We start from the raw sequence: 18,419 nt of genomic DNA, 5'->3' as shown, positions 1-18,419 counted from the left end.
GCTCCATCAGTCCCAACAGGTTACCTCGGTTGGGGGCCACCGGCATCGTGATGTCGGTACCCGGCATCCCTCCCACCGCATTTCAACCCAGTTTCCTTCCTCAACCCGTTCCGGCCCCGCAGGCAACTACTCATTTCACCCCGTCCACAGCTAATCCCGCCGTCCGTCATCCCAACGCTTTCGCTTCCCGCCGTTCCCCAGTTCCGGCCAGTGCCTGGCCTCCCTCCCACCGCATTTCGGCCCGGTTTTCTTCCTCGACTCGTTCCGGCCCCGCGGGCAGCTGCTCGTTTCGCCCCGTCCGCGGCTGGTCCCGCCGCCCGTCATCCCAACGCTTTCGCTTCTCGCACTTCTCCGGTTCCGGCCAAACCTGCGCAAACAAACCTACAACAGTTAACTTCGGGGCCGGGGTAACTAGCACCGGGTTGCTAGCCCCCCCCAGCCCACCCCCAGCACCTACAACAGCTAACTCAGCCGGGGCCGCTAGCACCGGGATGCTAGCACCCCCCTCAGCCCACCCGCGGCAACTACAACAGCTAACTCAGCTGCGTTACTAGCACCGGGATGCTAGCACACCCCGCCATGTTTCGGAGGAGGTAAACTCCTCAGCCGCCGCCGTGCCCGAAACACCGCTCTCCCGAGCCCGACAGCCGCCCAGAAACTTCTGTCTCTTCAGTCGTCCACATTATACCCGGTTCATCCCTTCTGAACATCCGGCATCACTGCAGCTCACCGTCTTCCAGTCTTCCAGCCCACCTCCGCCATCAGAGGGAAGAGGACGCGGACAATCCGGATCAGCCCATAGCCGTCGTCGCAGGTCGGATTTCCACCCACACCAGCAATCTCCTCCCTCCCTCCCCAAGGTCCTTGGCACCGGGATGCCACTACAGCAGCTAGATCCGGCTGGGGTTTCTGGCACCGGGATGCCACTACAGCAGCTAGATCCGGCTGGGGTTTCTGGCACCGGGATGCCACTGCCCCCCCCCAGCCCACCTCCACCAACTACAGCAGCTAGATCTGGCTGGGGTTCTGGCACCGGGATGCCACTGCTTCCCTCAGCCCACCTCCAGCACCTAATCCACCTCCAGCACCTACAACAGCTAACTTCAGCCGGGGTTACTGGCACTGGGATGCCACTGCCCCCCTCAGCCCACCTCCAGCACCTAATCCACCTCCAGCACCTACAACAGCTAACTTCAGCCGGGGTTACTGGCACCGGGATGCCACTGCCCCCCCCAGCCCACCTCCACCAACTACAGCCGCTAGATCCGGCCAGGGTTTCTGGCACCCTCTCTCATCGCCACCCGCTTCCGGGCTGGTGTACTTCAGCGTCCACTGGCGAGGTGCATACTACTTGCAGTCAGGCTCACCTTCGGCCGCAAGAGCAGCCCCTAACTTTTCGACACTTTCAGAGGCCCTCTGCTGGATCCTCTCCAACAACCACGGCATTCCTTCCTCGTCCATCTCTTGAATGATTCCTCATCGTTACCCCTCTCTCATCGCCACCCGCTTCTGGCCTGGTCACCCTGACTTCCGTTTTCTCCGAACTCGGGGTTCCATTGTCCGCTGAGAAAACGGTGGGCCCCTCCACCTACCTCTAATTCCTCGGTATCACTCTCGATACGGATCTGTTTCAGGCTTCTCTTCCAACCGAAAAGCTCAACCGAATCGGTCTTCTTATTAATCGGTCTTCTTATTTCCTCTTAGCCCCAGGCTGCACCAAACGCCAACTCCTCTCCCTCCCGGGCCACCTCAATTTTGCCATGCGCATTATTCCCCAAGGGCGGGCCTTCACCTCCCACTTGCCATCCATCGCTTCCGCTGTTCCATCTCTGTCTCCCATCTCCCCAGACAACTCGAGCCGTGCCGAGCTTCGTTGTGGCTCAACCTCCTTGCCACCTGGAAGGGGATCACTTTCTTCATGATGACCAACTGGCTCACCCCCACGACATCAATCCATACACTGATGCTGCTCCTTCAATCGGTTTTGGGGGCTTTACGATGGCAGATGGTTCGCAGCAGGATGGCCCTCAGAGCATGCAAACGAATACCACAACGTATCGACCGAACCATAGATCATCATCGTCATTGCCATCGTCATTTGCATAGTCGTTGGCATCATCATCGTTATCGTCATCGCCATCATCTTCATCGCCTTCGTCATCGCCATCATCTTCGCCATCATCATTGGCATCGTCATCGTTATCGCCATCTTCATCGTCATCGTTATCGCCTTCGTCATCGCCTTCGTCATCGCCTTCGTCATCGTTATCGCCTTCGTCATCGCCTTCGTCATCGCCTTCATCATCGTTATCGCCTTCGTCATCGCCTTCGTCATCGCCTTCGTCATCATCATCGCCATCATCTTCGTCATCGTTATCACCATCGTCATCATTATCGCCTTCGTCATCGCCTTCGTCATCGCCTTCGTCATCGCCATCATCATCGCCATCATCCTTCATCGTCATCGCCATCATCATCGCCATCATCATCATCGTCATCGCTATCATCATCGCCATCATCATTCATCGCCATCATCATCGTTATCTCTTCGCCACCATCATCGCCATCATCTTCATATCGATAAGTATCGACATAATTAATAAAGGACGCTCCAACTCCACATCCATCATGCCGTTCATGCGCCGTCTAGTCTGGCACTCAGCCATACATCTATTTATCCTCCATGCAGCACATGTCCCCGGTCACTCCACCACCATCACCGACTCTCTTTCTCGTTTCTCATCCCCGAAGACGCCCCTGAATACTTTGAGACCCTGGCCAACTACTTGCCTTCCTGGAAAACACAGAGCACATCTTCGACAGATCCTTGCGTCCGAGTCAGGACAGTCGTCACCAGTTCTGGTTTCACCATCGCTTCCGCCATATACTCTCCTTATCTGGCATCTCCCCAACGCACTACTCCGGTCACTCCTTAGGATCGGAGCCGCCACTTCAGCCTCCCGCCACGTATCCCAGAGCACCTCATACAGCCCGTGGGCCGATGGTCCTCCCAACTATCATCGCTACATTCGCTCAGATCTTAGCGACCTCAGATCCGCTCAGTCTCATCTCCTTAAATAATCCACGGTTTTGAGGGTTCGTCGTTGCCCGGGCGCTGCGGCGGATTCCATACCAGCTTCCCCACAACGCATCGACCGATCCATAGATCATCATCATCGTCATTGTCATCGTCATCGCCATCATCATCACCATCGTCATCGTCATCATCTTCGTATCAATAAATCATTTAAACGTATCCTGTTGATGGCGTGGTCCTTGCTAGTGAATTGGAGCTTAACAAGCGAATTTCGGGAGCAGGACCACGCCTCAACCACGCCTCCTCCGGCAAACCTTCAAATACCAGCCTAACCCTCAGATCATCTTCGCTCTCGTCTCTGCACCCCTCCCCCCCACCCCTTTTCTCTTCTCCTTCTTCCCTCTCTTTCTCTACCTCATAGATTCCTAGGGGGTTCGTCGTTGCCCGGGCGCTGCGGCGGATTCCATACCAGCTTCCCCACAACGCATCGACCGATCCATAGATCATCATCATCGTCATTGTCATCGTCATCGCCATCATCATCACCATCGTCATCGTCATCATCTTCGTATCAATAAATCATTTAAACGTATCCTGTTGATGGCGTGGTCCTTGCTAGTGAAACTAGAAATAAGACAAATATTCTTGTTAAGATTTTGAGTTTTTGCAGTGATCCATTTTACTTATCCTGTGAAGGACAGAGTCATATTGATAAGTTCAGAAAAGTGTTTTTTATTGTTGTTTTTTGATGTATTTGATGTAAGCCCAGTGGATATTTAAAGCTTACAGAAGGCTGCATTTAACTGCTGCTATGTCATTCCTGCAGTATTTCTGCAGCTGTTTTGGTCAGTATTATTATTTGTAATATATTATATTATTTGTAATCAGCACAAATTATCTGTCCCCATATGATAAAATCCACCATCCCCCCTGATTTATTTTTACAACTCGAGTACTGGTTATAGGTTAACATTTCTGCTTCATTTTCTGCCTTTTTTGTTGCTCTTGAGCACACTACACTGATTATCCTTGGTTGCGTGCATCCATGGGGGGGAACACGAATAACACGGTAAGCTCTTTCTACTGTCCAAGGTTCATGAAAAGTCACAACAACTTCCCTGTAAGCCACAGACAGACTGTCTTCAGATATCCAGGTATTGTTGATGGGGGCTGGGGGTAGATTTGACCCGCGACCCACTTTGCCTCGCCCGGGGGAAAGCGCTCCAGCGGGTCCAACTACGCGTCCTTACATCCATCCTGTCTCTCAAGTGCCCATGAAGCAGAATGAGTAACCCAGATAATTCTGTGGAAAAAAAGCAACACATGTTGTTTATCTCCTGGTGGGGGGTGTGTGAGTGATGTCCTCTCTGTTATGCATTCTTTGGTCTATTGTTTGCCTGCATGTTTATCAGATTGCTTTGGAGGATGGCTGACAGAAAGACAAAGATAAATGGGATGTTTTGACTGCTGTTTGTGGTGCTAATGTACTTCAGTCACTCATATGGTCTCTGTGGAAATTGAGTTAATGAGCACTCTTCCGCGTAGAAGGTGTATTAAAGTTTTTAGACTGTGCTGAGATGAATAATGTACCGTTTTAGAAGGACTTTCTTGTTCTTAAAATAACCCCCCCCCACAGCCCACCCTGCTCCCAGGACAGCTGTCAGTGTCAGTTCTACTCTTATGGCTTACCTTTGTTAGCTGCTGCATGGGACATAAAGAACATCACAGCTACAAAAAGCCTGCATTAAGTTTTGAGCACCAATTAGCATCTCCACCATCTGGCTGAGTGGTACATGAAACGGCTCAGTCACAGAGAACAGGGGTTCAAAATAACAGGTGATGTTTGGTGCACGGTTGTTTCATTTGTTGGTGGTGGACTTTAAGGTTTGAACCAGCGCGTCTCATCATATTCTGGCCAAAGCATCATTATACACTTTAGATCTCATGCCTCAGTGATTTCACAAATTTCTCTTGCTCTGATGAGAAGAAATGTTCTCTGTGATCTGTGCACAGAATCACCACGTGCACAGTTTTGATGTTGGACTCGTCGATTAATCTGCTATCTCATTCACACACTGTTTGCTTAACGAGCTGGTTTTGTTTTTCACAGCTCGCCCAGCAGACTAATTATGCCAAAGTTGATCAATTTCTTTTTGAAAGATGATTTGGGAGGCGTGTGGAGGCATTTGGTATGGAGTGATGGATACAGAGGTCAGTCAGCTGTGACAGGAGTACAGCTGTGTCAGGGTTTGACATTTCCCCCTGTTTTGAGTTTCAGTTCAGTCCCTTCTGTTTCCCATCTGCCCTGATTGTCTGCACCTGTGTCTCGTTATCCCCTGTGTATATCTAGTCTTGTCTTTCCCTGCTCCCTGCTGGTCCGTACTGTTTGCTCCCTCCATGTTCTCCTCGGCTGGTTTTTTGGATTCCTGTTTTTGTTCTGCCTTGTTGATCCTGCTCAGCAGCGTTTTTGGTTTTCGTTACAAATAAACCTGAGTTTTCTGGAACTCCTGCCTCTTCCTCTCCTGCGTTTGGGTCCTCAACAAAACCTCAATCGTGACAGAACGGACCAGCCAAAATGGACCCAGCGGGAAAGTACATCACTCTATTCCAGTTCTTCTGCCGGGAGGTGGAGAAAAACATGCGCCGGGAGGCAGAGAAGAAGATGCACAATATTGAGAAGCAGGATTCACCCTTCTCTGGGACACGCCTGGCTCTAGGTGGGCCCAAGAGCCTTCAGGCTCAAGGGAGACGATGACGACGTTAGCGCCAGCCCCAGCCCCAGCCCCAGCCCCAGCCCCAGCTTGTTCCAGTTCCTGCGGGGGTCCCAGGCGCATCTGCACCTGTTTCTAATCCGGCGGTGGTCCCGGACACCTCAGCCTCTGTTCCGGCTCCGGCTGTGGTCCCGGACGCATCGTCTCCGGTTCCTGCTCCTGTGAGGGTCCCGGACCCCCCTCAGCCAGCGCCGAGGACCCGGGTTCCCCCTCAGCCAGCGCAGAGGAGTGGGCTTCCCCCCGAGCCAGCACCGAGGATCCTTAGTTCCCGGAAGCCGGCTCCTTGTATCCTGTCTGCCCCTAAGCCGTCTCCTCAGGTTTTGCCTGACCCGCCTGCTACGCCCCGAGACCGACGTCCTGACCCGCCTGCTACGTCCCGAGACCGACGTCCTGACCAGCCTGCTACGTCCCGAGACCGACGTCCTGACCCGCCTGCTACGCCCCGAGACCGACGTCCTGACCCGCCTGCTACGTCCCGAGACCGACATCCTGACCCGCCTGCTACGTCCCGAGACCGACATCCTGACCCGCCTGCTACGTCCCGAGGCCGACATCCTGACCCGCCTGCTTCGTCCCGAGACCGACCTCCTGACCCGCCTGCTACGTCCCGAGACCGACCTCCTGACCAGCCTGCTACGTCCCGAGACCGACGTCCTGACCCGCCTGCTACGTCCCGAGACCGACGTCCTGACCAGCCTGCTACGTCCCGAGACCGACATCCTGACCCGCCTGCTACGTCCCGAGACCGACGTCCTGACTCGCCTGCTACATCCAGAGACCGACATCCTGACCCGCCTGCTACGTCCCGAGACCGACGTCCTGACTCGCCTGCTACGCCCCGAGGCCGACGTCCTGACCCGCCTGCTACGTCCCGAGACCGACGTCCTGACTCGCCTGCTACGCCCCGAGACCGACGTCCTGACTCGCCTGCTACGCCCCGAGGCTGACGTCCTGACCCGCCTGCTACGTCCCGAGACCGACATCCTGACCCGCCTGCTACGTCCCGAGACCGACGTCCTGACCCGCCTGCTACGTCCCGAGACCGACATCCTGACCCGCCTGCTACGTCCCGAGACCGACGTCCTGACCCGCCTGCTACGCCCCGAGACCGACGTCCTGACTCGCCTGCTACGCCCCGAGACCGACGTCCTGACCCGCCTGCTACGTCCCGAGACCGACGTCCTGACTCGCCTGCTACGTCCCGAGACCGACGTCCTGACTCGCCTGCTAGGCCCCGAGATCGACGTCCTGACTCGCCTGCTACGCCCCGAGACCGACATCCTGACCCGCCTGCTACGTCCCGAGACCGACGTCCTGACTCGCCTGCTACGCCCCGAGGCCGACGTCCTGACCCGCCTGCTACGCCCCGAGGCCGACGTCCTGACCCGCCTGCTACGCCCCGAGACCGACGTCCTGACTCGCCTGCTACGTCCCGAGACCGACGTCCTGACTCGCCTGCTACGTCCCGAGACCGACATCCTGACCCGCCTGCTACGTCCCGAGACCGACGTCCTGACTCGCCTGCTATGCCCCGAGACCGACGTCCTGACTCGCCTGCTACGTCCCGAGACCGACATCCTGACCCGCCTGCTACGTCCCGAGACCGACGTCCTGACCCGCCTGCTACGCCCCGAGACCGACGTCCTGACTCGCCTGCTACGTCCCGAGACCGACATCCTGACCCGCCTGCTACGTCCCGAGACCGACGTCCTGACCCGCCTGCTACGCCCCGAGACCGACGTCCTGACTCGCCTGCTACGCCCCGAGACCGACGTCCTGACCCGCCTGCTACATCCAGAGGCCGACGTCCTGACCAGCCTGCTACGTCCCGAGACCGACATCCTGACCCGCCTGCTACGTCCCGAGACCGACATCCTGACCCGCCTGCTACGTCCCGAGGCCGACATCCTGACCCGCCTGCTACGTCCCGAGACCGACCTCCTGACCCGCCTGCTACGTCCCGAGACCGACCTCCTGACCAGCCTCCTACGTCCCGAGACCGACGTCCTGACCCGCCTGCTACGTCCCGAGACCGACGTCCTGACCAGCGTGCTACGTCCCGAGACCGACATCCTGACCCGCCTGCTACGTCCCGAGACCGACGTCCTGACCCGCCTGCTACATCCAGAGACCGACATCCTGACCCGCCTGCTACGTCCCGAGACCGACGTCCTGACTCGCCTGCTACGCCCCGAGGCTGACGTCCTGACCCGCCTGCTACGCCCCGAGACCGACGTCCTGACTCGCCTGCTACGCCCCGAGACCGACGTCCTGACTTGCCTGCTACGCCCCCGAGACCGTCGTCCTGACTCGCCTGCTACGCCCCGAGGCTGACGTCCTGACCCGCCTGCTACGTCCCGAGGCTGACGTGCTGACCCGCCTGCTACGTCCCGAGACCGGCGTCCTGACTTGCCTGCTACGCCCCCGAGACCGTCGTCCTGACTCGCCTGCTACGCCCCGAGGCTGACGTCCTGACCCGCCTGCTACGTCCCGAGACCGACGTCCTGACTCGCCTGCTACGTCCCGAGACCGACATCCTGACCCGCCTGCTACGTCCCGAGACCGACGTCCATACTCGCCTGCTACGCCCCGAGACTGACGTCCTGACTCGCCTGCTACGTCCCGAGACCGACATCCTGACCCGCCTGCTACGTCCCGAGACCGACGTCCTGACCCGCCTGCTACATCCAGAGACCGACGTCCTGACCAGCCTGCTACGTCCCGAGACCGACATCCTGACCCGCCTGCTACGCCCCGAGACCGACATCCTGACCCGCCTGCTACGTCCCGAGACCGACATCCTGACCCGCCTGCTACGCCCCGAGACCGACATCCTGACCCGCCTGCTATGTCCCGAGACCGACCTCCTGACCCGCCTGCTACGTCCCGAGACCGACCTCCCCGAGGGCGACCCCTCAAACTGTCTCGCCGGTCGGCCCGGCCCCGAGGACGGCCCCCGGAACATGGACCATGTGTTGGCCTGGGCATGCCAAGCAAATGCACAGGAAATGCTGTGAAATGGTTTGTAATACATTCAAATCTAGCGCATATGGACTTGGCTCCCCTGAACCACTTTCTTATCATTTATTAAGTGATTTTAATGGAAAAATACCAAACTTCCACGTGAACGTCATTTTAAAGGTCAACATTTGAAGCTTGTTCTTTCAGTGACTTTAATAATTCTGAAAACTCAGATCACTGAAAATAATCTGATTTCAAATTCGCCGCCTATTCAGGGTCACCAGGGTGTGCCGGAGGCTATACTGACCCACTGGGCATGACACAGCAGCCAGCCTACTTAAGGGCCAACACTGCTTCAGGTGATGGTGCAGTCTTCCAGCACGGTTATGTACAATGTGCTCATGTGCCAGACTACTAAATACTTAAAACTGCCCAGCACGGATGGGAAACATTTGCATAGTCTCTCATGTCAGAAATCTTTAGTAGTTTGGAGCCAGCAGCAACCATCATCTCCGAAAAAGCCCACTTGTATTTGTGGTATTGATTCACACCTCGTCCAGAACTTTTATCACCGTATTCCTCAAAGTGTCCAAGAGGTTGCTGCTATCAAAGCACAACCAACTCAACCCTTTTCTGCTGATTCGATTGCATATTTCCATTCATTAATCCTTTATCTATACCCTTCAGTCCTACGCAGGGCCACAAGTGTCCGCTGGAGTCTATTTATAATTTGACTGCATTCTAATTAAATCCAATTCATTATAATCCATCTTGATTTCTAGAGCAGCTTATTCAAGCTCATGCTATTCAAATTAAAATAAGGCCAGTTGATATGCAACACACACACACACACACACACACACACACACACACACATACACATGCACGCACACGCAAACACGCATGCACACGCGTGGATATAAACACTGAATCTTCCGTCCTTAGATGACCGTGAAGAAGAAATCACGTCCAGCAGGACCAGGCTCATGAAGGACAGCCCTCATTATTTGGGGCTCTGAAAGGATTGGTAGGAGACAGGAAAGAGAGGACATGGATTAGTGAAAGAGACCTAGGATAACAACAGGAATTCCAGTATCCTCCCATACAGCATGTGCTTCATGCTTGCTAATTTTTGCTCATATTTAGTTTTCTAAAATGCCTCATACAGTGTTATATTACAAAACAATAACTTGACTGTGTGGTAGACACTAAGATGTATGTGTTTCACACCAGAACGTGGGCTCTTATTGTGAAGGTGTAGAGAGAGTATTTACTATATAGGAAGAACATTTAAGATGGTGCGGGAAGTTGTCTTGAAGAGGTGCGAAATAAAGAATTGGAAATACCTTCCTTGTCTTTTATTTATTTATTTATTTTTTGTCTGTGTATATATTAATGGTTAATACCATTAATTTTTCACATCACTGTGTTTGCATGCTATATACTTGTTTTTCACATTATTGTATGTGTGTGCTATATACTCGCTTTTCACGTCACTGTATGTGCACGCTAAGTATTAATTTTTCATATTCAATTCAATTCAATTTAATTCGGGGCATGATGGTGCTGCTGGTAGTGCAGCCGTCTCACAGCAAGAAGGTCCTGGGTTCAATTCCCGCCGGGGACGCTGTGGGCGGTGAAGTGCGTGTTAGTTCCCCCATGACTTCAGCACCACACCCTGGGTGGGGTTGGTGAAAGGGCCTTTCTGTGTGGAGTTGGACTGTTTACAAAAACATGTACACAGTCCTGGGCTATACTGCCCTCTCTGGCCAGCCGGACGCGCTACGTCCAGCCGGAGAAACCCCACCCTGCCTGGTGAAAAGAAGCGGTCTGTCACTCCTCAGGATGGCAATGCCCAGGACTGTCACTTAGGTAGGAGCACTGGGTGATATAATGGGGGAAAAAAATCGAGATAAAAAAAAAAAAAATTGTCTCTTAAAAAAAAAAAATCAATTTTATTTATATAGCGTCTATTACAACACGGTACATCACGGTATATGCATGCTATATACTAATATTTCACATCACTATGTGCAAGATGTATACAATTTTTTTACATCACTGTATGTGCACGCTATATACTTATTTTTCACACACTACTAAGCATCTGTGGAAAAGTAGACTTTTGGAGGACAACATGACAGGACCTTCAGATCACACATTGTCTTTAGAAGATGGCTTCTCTACCTGCAGACTCACAACCTTCTGCATCATGATGCATGGCATGAAGCACAAAATTGCTAAAGTATACTAACAATATATATCTATTTTTTTTAAGTTTATCCAGTGATAATGTCTTTTAGAGAGGTTATTTCTGATCTTGAGAATGTGTTGTTATAAGTGAGGCACAGGGTTTTAAAGGGTTCTTAACTAGTTACCTAACTAGTTATCTGGTGCCTTAAGCACAAATCATACACACAAACACACACCTAAAATGGAATGGGCTGTTTTAACTGGGACTGAACAAACAGAGGTAGGTTTAAGCGTCTTCTTCATTTAATTCTTTTTCCTTTTGCATCATATTTACTCAAGTCTTTCTTCCTGTTGACACACACACACACACACACACACACACACACACACACACACACACACACACACACACATACACACATTTACAAACACGACCGTACTCACTTACATAGACGCATCCATGCAGACCATCTGCTGCTGCTTTTGTTGCTCGGCCATTTGCATACTTTGTGGTGCATATTTTGTAGAGGCATGCTAAACAATGGTTTTTGAGGCTTGCAATATCATTACCTATAATAATTAACGTATTTAAACTAATATTCTCCAGTTTTAAGACATCACTGGGATGACATTTGGTTGCTTGGTTTATTTGAATTAATTAGTCCTAGTCTGGTGGTGCCTGTACCTCATAATTAAAAAAAAATCATTTTCTAAATGCTGGTAAATCCCTAAACCCTTGTCAGGATTTTATGAAATTGTTTACGAGTTTGAAGGGTTTTTCTAAAAGATTCTACACTGGTGGTTTTTTCTCTATTTGCAGGGTCAGCTCGTTTTATGGCTAGGCTGTATTCTCTAGTTGCAGAGTTTATGACTAGGCTGTTAAAATAGTTCAGATATTTACTCTTCGTTAGATGAAGACAATGAAGATCTTTTAACACTGATGGGTCTCATCCGTTATCTGAGTTGACATCTTAAGTAGGAAGCAATAAACAGGGACATACGGATGAAGGTCTGATATGTTTGGCAGATGGGGTTCACTACAAAAAACACCTCCCTTTTTAGTATAAATACGACTGGATCGATGACCACCAGGTGCATTTCTCTCCTACCTTTGTGGTTTGAGAGAAGTGTACCTTCGGCCGGAAAACATTGCCCATGATATAATAAAAGCTTGTATTAACTTTGTTTCTATTTCACTATTTTTCTTTATGGTGCACCAGACAAACGAAAACTAAGGATCTTTCACCCTTATTAATCTACATTAAACTAGCCTTATATTAGCTCCCATCTAAGCAGGTACCTACTATTACCCCAACAATGGGGATACTAATAATGTTTCAAGAATCTCTGAAGTGTTCGTGTTTAAACATGCAGTTACAAAAATCGTTTAAACAAAAGGTCTGTAAATTCAGACATCAAATGCATAGCTGCTGTCATACTCTATCTATTTCCTGCTCAAACCCCCCAGACAGGGTCATGTTTTTCAGAGTAACAGCAGGGAGTAATGGAGCTGCAGAGATGATCTCTGAGTCCCCTAAGATTTCTCCATAAAAAGTGTGGAGTGATATTTTTATATCCTGGCCCAGCAGCAGTGGGAGGATGTTGCGGGGATGCTCTTGGAGCCCCTAGAGAGAGCAGCCTCTTCCCTGTACCCCTGGCTGCAGCCCTCCTATCATATGACAACTCAGCAGGAAAAAGGAACCATTGTAGATCATGAAACATACTGTAACTACAACTTCCCCTCTGTGTGAACAGTCATTTACATGGTAAATGTGGTAAAACATGGTAAATGTGAAATGGTCCATGTGAATGGCGGCCTTATGAGGAAGTGAGGAGGCTGAGGCAGAAATCAAGTTAGCCCTTTTATGGGCATTTATTACAAACACAGTGCACAGACCTCTAACAAAAACCTTAAACCACCCCGGTTGAGCTCTTATATACCCTCCCCACATTGATTGGATAAGACCACATAGCAGTGTAGGGATTTAGTTTACACACACACACACACACACACACACACACACACACACACACACACACACACACACACACACACACACACACACACACACACACACACACACACACACACACACACACACACACACACACACACAATACACATCACTTGGCCAAGAGTATTTACATAATTTACAACATCATCTTCCTTACTATAACTCTATACTATATATTGGCCTACATCTCTGTGTGCCTTCATTAACACAATTTGCAGACAATTATCCAGCCAAACACCCTTCTCTTGCTTCCTATACTTGCTGTGATCCAGGAAGTATAAATAGCTCTGACCAATCACATAACACTCTTGTCAGAGGACACAGGTAAGTGCTTTAATCCACTCACACTTTGCAAACATGTTAGCAGTGCTCAGAGTACCACCAAACAACTGACAGCCAGCCTGCCTGTTCGTGGTACTGCCCCCCCTGCTGATTTATGTACCATGCTTTGTGTAGGACTGACTTCCATAGCAGCCAAGAACTGCATGCCAAAGAATCCTCCTAAGTGACAAAATCACAAACATTAATACACATAGCATGACATTTAACCATGTGACATGGAGGGATGGGATACTTCCATCACAGTCCACTTCTGTCTAACCTTACATGGGCTCGTTGTATGTTTTTTCTCATTTGTCCATTCACACAATCAGTCAGCATTAAAGGGTTACTTTTTTGAGGGGCTGGAGAGCAAATCCCTGATCTACCACTTGGACGATGACCACATGAGCCATGGCCACATGTGGTGGAAGCACAGATGAAAAAACAGATCTTGTTTTGTATCACTGTGTCATTTTTCCTGTATCTGGGAACTGGATTTAAAACAAGAGTTTATCACAATAATTGCTGCACTATCCCACGAGGAATCACTGGTATCTGTCCCTATAGAGATGTAGAGTGAACTATCCAATGAGCACTGTTGAATCACAAAGCCCTCCCACACTTTGCCACTGCTGAGCGCGAGCTGAGTGGGGCTAAGTAGTAGTGTTGTCAGCTCTGCGTTTCTGTCTATATGTCTATATTTAGCGACTTTTCAGACCCCCCTAGCGATTCTTCTTCAAAAAAGCAACTAGCGATAATTCAAGCAACTTTATCTGGTGTCATTGGAAACTTTTGGAGACTGACATGAAAACACTTTCATTCTTACTCTTCTCAATGAGCAGCGGGCACTGCCGTGGCTTCTAAAGCACACACAGTCAGCTCAGTCCCCGTGCAGCAGTCCCTCCCAGCGGGAAGATGTTAACCCTTCGGCGTCCAGGGTGCAAATTAATCGCACATAAGGGCGGGGTGTTAATGTAAAATTGTCTTTGTCTAAAGTAAATAAATCACTGCATTCAAATAAATAACTACCATACATTTGACCCACAGACCCTCAGTGGTTCAGACAGTGCTTAGTCCTGCTGTTCATTCATTGCTCGCTTGCCTCGCCTTCGGAGTTTCAGTCACGTCAGCGATCTCTATTTGTCCTAGCTCTAACGACCTTTACCTACCTTTCCCACCTGCGGACTATTCATCATTCATCTCAGTCTAATTTGTGCTTTTTGTCTGTCATCTGTGTGTCCTCCGTTGTGTGTTGTGCTACGTGTTAGCAAGACAGCTAGGTAGCGCCTACCTGCTGTTGGCCAGCCCAGTGGGTTATAATTACATAAACTTAGTCACATAAGCACTATATAGTGTGAGAGAAATGCATAGGTGGCTAATAAGGGCAGAAAACACGGAGGGACAAACAGTACGGACCAGCAGGGAGCAAGGGAAAGACAAGACCAGATATACACAAGGGATAACGAGACACAGGCACAGACGATCAGGGCCGATGGGAAACAGGAAGGTCATCCAGGCCAACACACGGCCAACGTTCCGGGGGGCCGACCTCGGGACTGGGCCGACCGGCAAGACAGTTCCGGGGGTCGCCCACGAGGCCGGGCAGACCGGCGAGACAGCTCGGGGGGACGACCCCGAGGCCTAGGCCTGGGTCTTGGCGTGGGACCTGGACGACTTGCCGTGGGGCTTGCCGTGGGGCTTGGCAGGGGACCTGCACTTGGCAGGGGACCTTGACTTGACGGGGGACCTGGACTTGACGGGGAATCTTGACTTGACGGGGAACCTTGACTTGACGGGGAAACTTGAATTGACGGGGAACCTTGACTTGAAGGGGAAACTTGACTTGACGGGGAACCTTGACTTGACAGGGAATCTTGACTTGACGGGGAACTTTGACTTGACGGGGAATAGGGCTGGGCGATATATCGAGATTTTAATATATATTGATATATTTTCAAACGCGATATGGTACGAGACAATATCGTTTATATTGATTTAAAAAAATATATATATATATATTTTTTTATGATTTTGATATAGCTTATTTTGTGACAAATTGACTTGAATGTTTTATTTGAGATTTGCACAAATGTTTTGTTATTTGCACAACTGTCAACCTGAGTGGAAAAGTCTGCCTGTTACTGTCTACATTGTATTAATTGCAGTGTATTTTAATTTAATTGTTATAAAGGAAAGGGATATTTGTTTTATTTTATGCAAGAAGCATTTTATTCTATATATGCAGGCAGTTTATTTTTATTTCATTTGTTTTATACATTTTGATATTGTGCAGACCTCTGTTAATAAAGGTACCTGTGTGACATTTGGCACGAGGCTTTGTATTAAAACTGACTGTTTTTTTAAGGGTTTGCCTCAGAAAAAAATGAAGCTAACAGAGAAGCTATGCTATAATGCTTTGGGGGAAACCCCAATTATGGCACAGAAAAAATATCGATATATATCGAGTATCGCCATTCAGCTAGAAAATATCGACTTTTGGTCCATATCGCCAACCCCTTTTGCCAAGCCCTAACGGGGAACTTTGACTTGACGGGGCACTCAGGACGAGGAGCTGGCTGAGGGGGTACCCGGGTCCGGGGCGCTGGCTGCGGGGGTACCCGGGTCCGGGGAGCTGGCTGCGGGGGTACCCTGGTCCGGGGAGCTAGCTGCGGGGGTACCCTGGTCCGGGGAGCTAGCTGCGGGGGAGCCCGAGGGCGCTGGCTGCGGGGGAGCCCGAGGGCGCTGGCTGCGGAGGGTCCGGGACCATCACCGAAGCAGGGGCCGATGCGTCCGGGACCACCACCGACGACGCGCCCAAGACCACCGCCGGAACAGCGGCTAGCTGGGGCTGGCGTCTACGCCGTCGTCTCCCCTGAGCCTGGATGCTCCGGGGCCCACCCCGAGCCAGGCGTGTTCCCCAGATGGGGGACTCCTGCTCCTCGAACCACCTCCTATTTTTCCAGAGGGAAATCCACTCTCCCGCTGGTTCCATTTTTCGGTCGGTCCGTTCTGTCACGTCTGGTGTATGGTGTGGACCCAAACGCAGGAGGGCAGGAGGCAGGAGGCAGGAGTTGCAAAAACCAAGGATTTATTCCAGAAAACCAAAAAAACAAAGCGCTGCTTGGCAGGATCAAAAAGAAACTAAACAGGGATAAAAAACTTTAGCAGGAAAAACGTGGCAGGAGACATGGAGGACAAAACAGTACGGAACGACGGGGAACAAGGGAATGACAAGACCAGATATACTCAGGGCATAACAAGACATCAAACATCAAAATGTCATTTTTAACACATCTGGACAGTTGCTTTTACCCGAGGAAACACTGGAGAGTTTTGCCCTGGTTGATGCGAGGACACTTGGTCGAGTTTTCTCCCAGGTAAACCCAACAACCTGCCTTTTAGATCCCATTCCCACATCACTTTTAAAGACATTTTATGAATTCTTTGAGGAACATATTTTAAATATAGTAAATTACTCTCTTCAGACGGGTGTCTTCCCTGCCGCCTTTAAAATGGCGGTGGTGAAGCCCCTTCTGAAGAAGAGTAATTTAGATCACAGCATTTTTAATAACTACAGACCTGTATCCAACTTACCCTTTTTAAGTAAGATTTTAGAAAAGCTGGTTTTTAACCAAGTAAATTATTTTTTAATAAGAAACAATATTTCAGAGAAATTTCAGTCTGGCTTTAGGATGAACCACAGCACCGAGACAGCCCTTTTAAAGATTTTAAATGACATCAGGTGCAATTTAGATAACCGCAAACTGACAGTCTTGGTTCTACTGGATCTTAGTGCCGCCTTCGATACAGTAGACCATCACATTTTATTAAACAGACTGAAGCACCTGGTGGGCCTCTCTGGTGCTGTTTTTAACTGGTTCCGCTCCTATCTCACAGATCGATCTTTCTTTGTAAGTTTGGATACATGTTCCTCCAGAATGCATGAAATTAAGTGTGGGGTCCCCCAAGGGTCAATTTTAGGTCCGCTTCTTTTTAACCTTTACATGCTTCCCTTGGGGGACGTCATCAGGAGACACGGCATCAGCTTCCACAGTTACGCTGACGACACACAGCTGTACATCGCCGTGTCTCCTGATGACACAGGGCCACTTGATGCCCTTTTTAAATGTATTTTAGATATTAAGTCATGGATGGCAGATAATTTCCTACAGCTCAACCAGGACAAAACAGAGGTTTTAGTTATTGGTCCTGAAGGCCAGAGAGAGAAACTTTTACCAAAACTACAAGATTTTAAACCTTCGCAACGTGTAAAGAACCTGGGTGTTATTTTTGACTCTGAGCTCACTTTTATTCCACACATAAAGAATATTACGAAAATAGGTTTTTACCATCTTAAGAACATAGCCAGAGTCCGCCCGTTTCTCTCTCAGGCCAGCACAGAGGTGCTGATGCATGCTTTTATCTCTAGTCGTTTAGATTATTGTAATGCCCTGCTCTCTGGTCTTCCTAAAAAGAGTATTAAGAACATACAGCTATTACAGAACTCAGCCGCTCGCGTGCTGACGAGGACCAGAGGGCGGGAGCACATTACACCTGTTTTAAAATCGCTGCATTGGCTCCCCGTCCGTTTCAGGATTGATTTTAAGGTTCTTTTACTGGTTTTTAAGTGTCTTAACGGTCTTGGGCCATCTTATTTATCTGATCTGCTTTTACTGTATCAACCCTCACGGACCCTGAGGTCCTCTGGCACCGGCCTTTTAACCATTCCCCGAACCGCGACCAAAACCCACGGTGAGGCTGCATTCAGCCATTATGGCCCCTCTTTATGGAACAGCCTGCCAGAGAACCTCAGGGCCGCAGAGAATGTTGATATTTTTAAAAGGAGGCTCAAGACACACCTTTTTAGTTTGGCTTTTATCTGATCTCATTTACCTAGTGTTTTTAGCTATGTATTGTGTGTACTTCTTTAGCTCTTTTATCATCTCTAAAACTTTAATCCATTTTAGTGACTTTTTACTTTATGTTATTTATTATTCATCTTAAGTTTTATATATATTTCTCTAAAATTTCTACACTTTTAGGCATTTCTTACTTTCTTTTAATCTTTTAGTTTTTAGCTCCAGTGTTTCCTCAGGGGGGTCGTTCACACTGGGAGGTGTG

Source organism: Cololabis saira, chromosome 7 (assembly GCF_033807715.1).
Source record: "Cololabis saira isolate AMF1-May2022 chromosome 7, fColSai1.1, whole genome shotgun sequence".
In the NCBI taxonomy this organism is placed as follows: domain Eukaryota; kingdom Metazoa; phylum Chordata; class Actinopteri; order Beloniformes; family Belonidae; genus Cololabis; species Cololabis saira.
Note: the sequence above shows the minus strand (reverse complement) of the source record.